Source organism: Molossus molossus, unplaced genomic scaffold (genome assembly GCF_014108415.1).
Source record: "Molossus molossus isolate mMolMol1 unplaced genomic scaffold, mMolMol1.p scaffold_m16_p_6, whole genome shotgun sequence".
Classification (NCBI taxonomy): Eukaryota; Metazoa; Chordata; class Mammalia; order Chiroptera; family Molossidae; genus Molossus; species Molossus molossus.
Window position 1 is genome coordinate 72,861,819 of NW_023425399.1, and position 7,503 is coordinate 72,869,321.

Genomic DNA, 7,503 nt, shown 5'->3' on the forward strand with positions numbered 1-7,503 from the left:
CATCTGTCTTTACTATTATAACTTCTCCAAATATTTCATTTCAATTCAAGTTAATATTTGTGCAGAAGAAAAAGCTATTCTCAAGATAGCAGCATAGGTAAACACGGTATCGCATCCTCCCACAACCACATCAAAGTTACAACTAAACTACAGGACAACCATCATTCAAAACCACCTGAAATCATCCTGAATGGAAGTCCTACAACTACGGAATTAAAGTAGCAGCCACATCCAGACTGGTAGGAGGGGCGGAGGGGCGAGGGCGGTGGCACGGGCTGGTCCCACTCCCATGTGTGGCAGATAAAAATCAGGAAGATACCTCGACTGGAAAGGTCCTTCCTGAGAACTGAGGGGTCCCCATCCCACACCAGGTGCCCCGCTCAGGGTTCCAGTGCCAGGAAGAGAAGTCCCCATAACTTCTGGCTGGAAAAACCAGCAGGAACTGAGGCTCAGGGAAGTTGACATGGCTGGAGCCCCAGGCAGCTCCTCAAAGGACCCGCGAACGGACTTATCGGACTCTCTCCCTCTAAGCTTGGAGGGGAGGCAGCTCGAGGGGCACCAGAGACATACAGGGAAGAACTGAGGTGTTTGGCACTGGAGCGAGGGCTGGAGAGGGCGCTTTCTCTGGGACAAACGTGCTATCAGAGGCCTTTGTTTCTTTGGTGAGCCCTTCTGCCGCCATATCTGGGACTCCAGCCACCTGGCTCACACTGGTAGCCCCACCCTGGTGACTCCCCTGAGGCCCCGCCCTGCCCTGTCCCACCCAACTTTCAGGCCCACCCAAGCTGTTGCCACTTGCTTAACCATAGGATTGGCCTGTCTTGGATCCTCCTTCAGGTTTTTCCTAAATTCTTTCAAATGAGCAGCATCTGGTCTCAGCTAGCCCCATACCGCTCGTTAAGTAATACACAGAAACAAACACAGGGAGGCAGCCAAAATGAGGAGACAAAGAAACAGGTCCCAAATGAAAGAACAGAACAAAACCCCAAGAAAAGAACTAAGAGAAATGGAGATAAGCAACCTAACAGATACTGAGTTCAAAATACTGCTTATAAGGATGCTCAATGAACTTAGTGAGGGCCTCAAGAGCATAGAAAAGGACCAGTCAGAAATTATGGATGCACAGTCAGAAATGAAGGAGGCATTAACTGAAATAAAGAATAACTTACACAGATTCAATAGTAGAGTACGTAAATCCAAGAAGTAAAGCATCGATTTGGAATATAAGGAGAAAAAAAAGCCAAATCAGAACAGCAAAAAGAAAAAAGAATCCAAAAAAATGAGGATAGTGTAAGGAGCCTCTGGGACAACTTCAAGCGTGCCAACATTCACATCTTGGGGGTGCCAGAAGGAGAAGAGCGAGAACAAGAAATTGAAAACCTGTTTGAAACAATAATGGCAGAAAACTTCCCTAACTTGGTGAAGGAAACAGACATACAAGTCCAGGAAGCACAGAGAGTCCCAAAGAAGATGAACCCCAAGAGGCCCACACCAAGACACATCATCATCAAAATGCAAAAGGTTCAAGACAAAGAGAGAATCTTAAAAGCAGCAAGAGAAAGGCAGCTAGTTACCTACAAGGGAGTTCCTATAAGGCTGTCAGATGATTTCTCAAAAGAAACTTTGCAGGCCAGAAGGGAGTGGCAAGAAATATTCAGAATGATGAAAAGCAAGAACCTACAACCAAGATTACTCTATCCTGCAAAGCTGTCATTTAGAATCGATGTCCATATAAAGACTTTCCCAGACAAGAAAAAGTTAAAGGAGTTCATCACTACCAAACCGTTATTATATGAAATAATGAAGGGTCTTTTGGAAGAAAAAGATAAAATATATGAACAAACAAAATGGTAATGAATACATATCTATCAACAATGGAATCTACAAACAAAATGAACAGGTAGAACAGAAACATTCTCATAGATACAGAGAACATTTTGTTGTTTGCCAGATGGGAGGGGGTTTGGGGGAATGGGTGAAAAATTTGAAGAGATTAAGAAGTACAAATTCATTGCTAGACTGACAAACCTCAAAGGGAAAGGGGTATGGGGTTGGGAAGAAATAAACGAAAGAACTTATATGCATAACCAATGGACACAGACAATAGTGTGAGAAAAGGCAAGAGGGGGGAGCAGGGGGTCAATGGGGGAAAAATGTGGAACATCTGTAATACATTTTACTTTCAACAATAAAGATTTTTAAAAAAACTATTCTCAAAATTTGTATATTTTTAGGGTTACAGAATTCAAGTACCATAAATTATATATATTTTTTGACACATAATATTAAGCATTCTTAAAATTTTAATCATGTGGCCCTGGCCAATTGCTCAGTGGTTAGAGCGTCTGCCTGCAATAAAGAGAGCCCCGGGTTCAGTTCCTGCTAAGGGCACATACCTCAGTTTGCAGTTTGTCCCTGGCCCTGGTTGGGGTCATGTAGGTGGCAGCTAGTCAATGTGTCCCTTTCACGTCGATGTTTTTCTCTCTCTCTCTCCCTCCCACTCTATCCCAACAAAAATGGAAAAATGCCCTCAGGTGAGGATAAAAAAGAAAAAAAATTTATCATGTGCTTTCTATGTATCAGGCATTAAACTAGGAATTAAAAGGTAGTAATATAAGTAAAATGAAAGGTACCTGATAGAAGAGTATTATTATTTTACTTGAGTGTTTAAAATTCAAAACATAATTTGATTTTTATTTTTAATCCTCACCCAAGGACATTTTCCATTTTTGTTGGGATAGAGTGGGAGGGAGAGAGAAGGAGAGAGAGAGAGAAACATGGACGTGAAAGAGACACATTGAGTGGCTGCCACCCGCAGGACCCAACCAGGGCCGGGGGCAAACTGCAATAGAGCTACATGCCAGTAGTGGGAACTGAACCCAGGGCTCTCTGGACCGTAGGCCAATGTTCTAACTGCTGAGCCAAACCGGCCAGGGCTAATTTGATATTTTAAATGAATATTTATGTGATAGAATCAAATAAATAGTGGAGGTATGCCACAGTCATAACATTTTTATTAATATTTCTTATTAGATATTATAACCTAAAAATAACCCAAAGTGAGAGGCAACAGGCATTTTTTTTTTTTATATATATATTAAAAAAAAAGAGCCCTGGCCGGTTTGGCTCAGTGGTTACAGCGTCAACCCACAGACCAATGAGTCATGGTTTGATTCCAGCGTCAAGCGAAGGGTATGTACCTTGGTTAAGGTTAGACCCGGCCCTAGTCAGGGTCGTGCAGGAGATAACCAGTCGATGTGTCCCTCTCACATCAATGTTTCTCTCTCTCCCTTTTTCTCCCTCTCTCTTCCTCCCACTCTATCTGAAGATAAATTTTAAAAAATCCTCAGGTGAGGATTAAAAAAAGAAAATGACTAGCTATTTTAGAAGCACTGATTCAGGCAGAAGCCCAAGTGTTATGTTTTGGAGTCAAAGGCAAGGGGTGTTTATAAAAAAGGGAAAAGGGACAATTGCATTAATAGACGAAAGACATTTCTATAGATGCAGGTAAGCTAACAAATATAGTGACGTTGATTCTAAGAAATGTTTTTATTTTATTTTTTTAACTCCTCTTTATTGTTAAATGTATCACAGATGCCCCCCCTTTTTTTCCATTGACCCCATCCTCCCCAATCCTGCCCCCCTCCAGCCTTCCCCACACTATTGCCAGTGTCCATTGGTTACACACATATGCATAGAAGTTCTTTGGTTTATCTCATCTCGCCCTCCCTTCCCCCTTCCCTTTGAGGTTCATCAGTCTAACAACCAATTTGTATTTCTTAATTCCTTCATCTTTTTCACCTCCCCCCAAACCCCCTCCCATCTGGCAAGCAACAAAAAGTTCTCTATATCTATGAGTCTTTTTCTGTTCTGCTTGCTCATTACATTCAATTGTTGATAGATATGTATTAATTGCCATTTTATTGTTCACATTTTTGTTCTTCTCCTTCAAGAAGACCCTTCACAATTTCATATAATACTGGTTGGTGGTAATGAACTCCTTTAGCTTTTTCTTATCTGGGAAACTCTTGATATGTCCATTGATTCTAAATGATAGCTTTGCAGGATAGAGTAATCTTGGTTGTAGGTCATTGGTTTTCATCACCTTGAATATCTCTTGCCACTCTTTCTGGCCTGCAAAGTTTCTTTTGAGAAATCAACTGACAATCCTATGGGAGCTCCTTTGTAGGTAACAAACTGTTTTTCTCTTGCTGCTTTTAAGATTCTCTCTTTGTATTTAACCTTTGGCATTTTGATGATGATGTGTCTTAGTATAGACCTCTTAAGGGTTTATCTTGTTTGGGACTCTCTTTTCTTCCTGGACTTGTATGTCTGTTTCCTTCACCAAGTTAGGGATGTTTTCTGTCATTATTATTTCAAAAAAGTTTTCAATTTCTTGTTCTCTTTCTTCCCCTTCTGGCACCCTTATGATGTGAATGTTGGCACGCTTGAAGTTGTCCCAAAGGCTCCTTACACTATCCTCATTTTTTTTTTTTTGGATTCTTTTTTCTTTTTGCTGTTCTGATTGGGTATTTTTTGTTTTCTTATATTCCAAATCGATGGTTTGATTCTTGGTTTTACCTACTCTACTATTGATTCCCTGTAAATTATTCTTTATTTCAGTTAGTGCATCCTTCATTTCTGACTGGTTCTTTCTCATGTTGTTGATGTTCTCACTAAGTTCCTTGGAGGTCTTCTTAGGTTCCTTGAAGGTCTCACTAAGTTCCTTGAATATCTCACCAAGTTCCTTGAGCAATCTTATAACCAGTGTTTTGAACTCTGCATCTGATTGATTGCTGATCTCCATTTTGTTTAATTCTTTTCCTGAAATTTTGTTCTGTTCTTTCACTTGGGACATGTTTCTTTGTCTCTTCATTTTGTCTGCTTCTCTGTGATTGTTTCTATATATTAGGTAGAGTTGCTATGTTTCCTAGGCTTCGTAGGGTGGCCTATTGTTGTAGGTATCCTGTAGGATCCAGTGGCACAGCCTCCCTGATCAGCCCAGTTGGGCCCTCAAGCTGCACCCCTAGTGTGGATTGTACACCCTTCTGTTGTAATGAGTTTTCATTGCTGTTGCCACATCAACAGGAGGGAGTTACTCAGGCTAATCAGCTGTGAGGACTGGCTGTGCCCACTGACCTCTGGCCTCTGACTACTTTGGAGGATCAGCTGTGCAGGGGTCCACCACACAGAGCAAGACTTACTTCATCAGGGCCCTGGTACCCACTGAGTCTGCTCATTTAGTGTGTCACTTGTGGAAGTGGTTGGGTGGTGGTGTTTCCATGTGGTCTGAAGCTGTCCACTGGGTATGCTGGCTCTGGGGCAAGGTCAGCCACTGCCTGTGTTCTATCCAGGGCCATGAGCATAAGCTACAAAGTAATCTGCAGATGGCTGCTTCTTGTACTGGGCTTGGCCCAGGAAAAGCCAAGCTGTGAACCAAGGCTGGCTGCTTCCAGTGCCAGGCCTGGGACCACTTAATGAGAGGTATGGGGCTTGCTGAGACCAGATGCTGCTTGTTTGAGAGATTTTAGGAAACTGAAGCAGGATCCAAGACAGGTCAATCCTATGGTAAAGCCTTTCTAAACAGCATGGGTGGGCCCAAAATTTGGGTGGAGCGGGGCCTCAAGGAATCACCAGGGTGGGGCAAACAGTGTGAGCCAGGTTGCAGAAGTCTCAGACATGGTGGCTGTCTGTCACCCAGAGAAGGGCTCAGCAAAATAACATCAGCTTCCGCCAGCACCTCAGTCCAGGAAACAGTTCAGTTCTTCCTTATGTGTCCCTGGCGCCCCTCGAGCTGCCTTCCCTCTGAGCTGAGAGGGAGCAAGTTCGAGTAAGTTCATGCGCAGGCCCTTTAAGAGGAACTGCCTGGGGATCCAGCAGCTGCAGCCTCCCTCAGCCTCAGTTCCTGCTGGATTTTACAGCCAGGAGTTATAGAGACTTCTCTTCCTGGCACTGGAACCCTAAGCTGGGTGCCTGGTGTGGAGGGGAACCTTCCCAGAGGAGGTGTCCCTCCTGATTTTTATCCGCCACACGTGGGTATGGGACCAGCCCATCTGTGCCTCTGCTTCTCCTACCAGTCTCAATGTGGCTGCTTCTTTAATTTCATTTCATAGTTATAGGACTTCCATTCAGCTCGATTTCAGGCAGTTCTGAATGATGGTTGTGTTGTAGTTTAGTTGTACTTTTGATGTGGTTGTCGGAGGAGGCAATACCGCGTTTACCTACATCGCCATCTTGACTGGAAGTGTCAAAGAAATGTTTTTAATTTTTAGTCCCATAGTCATTAGTTTAGTAGTCATAATATCTGCTTCCCTGTTATCCTTTCAAATAGTTCTTTGGGACACAGGCCTGCTTTAGGTGCAGTCCAAAGTTTATTTTGCCCTATTTTAACATTCCAAAGGTTTAAGGCATAAGATGTGAAAGTCAGTTCTTCTGCAATGGCAGCTAATATAAAATGGCTCCATTTATATTATATTTTACAAATTGTAGCCAATTTTTATTTCCAATTTATAGATAAAGAAACTGACACTAAAAGAAGTAACCTGTCAGGTTCATTCATCTGGTAACTGGAATTTGAACCCGAGCAGAGGTGTACTTCACCACCATGTCTCAACAAAGGGAACTTGTATAAGTACATGTTTAGAATTGGTATATAGACCATGAGTCTGTGAGGATGCTTCTGGAAGAGATTAACATTTAAATGAGTAAATTGAGTAAAACAGATTACCTTCCCTAATGTTGGTGGGCCCCATTCAATCAGCTGAAGGCCTGAATAGAATACAAAAGTTGACCCTCCCCCAAGTAACTCCTGCCTGACTGCCTTTAAACTAGGACATTGGCTTTCTTCTGTCTTTAAACTAGAACTGAAACATCATCTCTTTCTGGGTTTCAGGACTTCAGACTCAGGCTGGATCTACACCATTGGCTCTTCTAAGTCTCCAGTTCACTGACTCACCCTGCATATCTTGGGACTTGTCAGCCTCCATAATTACATGAGCCAGTTTCTTATAATCAACCTCCAATCTCTCTTTCTTCTTCCTCCTCTTCTTCTTCTTCTTTGTCTCTGTCTCTCCCCACACACACCCACACACCCACACACGTCCTATTGATTCTGCTTCTCTGGAGAACCCTGACTAATACAATTTTCTTAAAGTCCACCCAAAAGCTAAGGAGGATGAAGAAATAATGATTCTGTAATTTTTTTTTTTATCCTCACTCAAGGACATTTTTTCAGTTTTTTGTTCAGATAGAGTGTGGGTGATGGTCAATCCATGTGTCTCTCTCACATCGAGGGAGAGAGAGAAAAAGAGAGAGAGAGAGAGAAAGATCGATGTGAAAGGGACGCATCGAGTGGCCACCACCCACACGACCCAACCACGGCCAGGGACAAACTGCAACCGAGGTATGTGCCCTTAGCAGTAACTGAACCCAGGTCTCTCTGGACAGCAGGCCGATGCTCTAACCACTGAGCCAAACTGGCCAGGGCTGATTCTCTAAGATTTT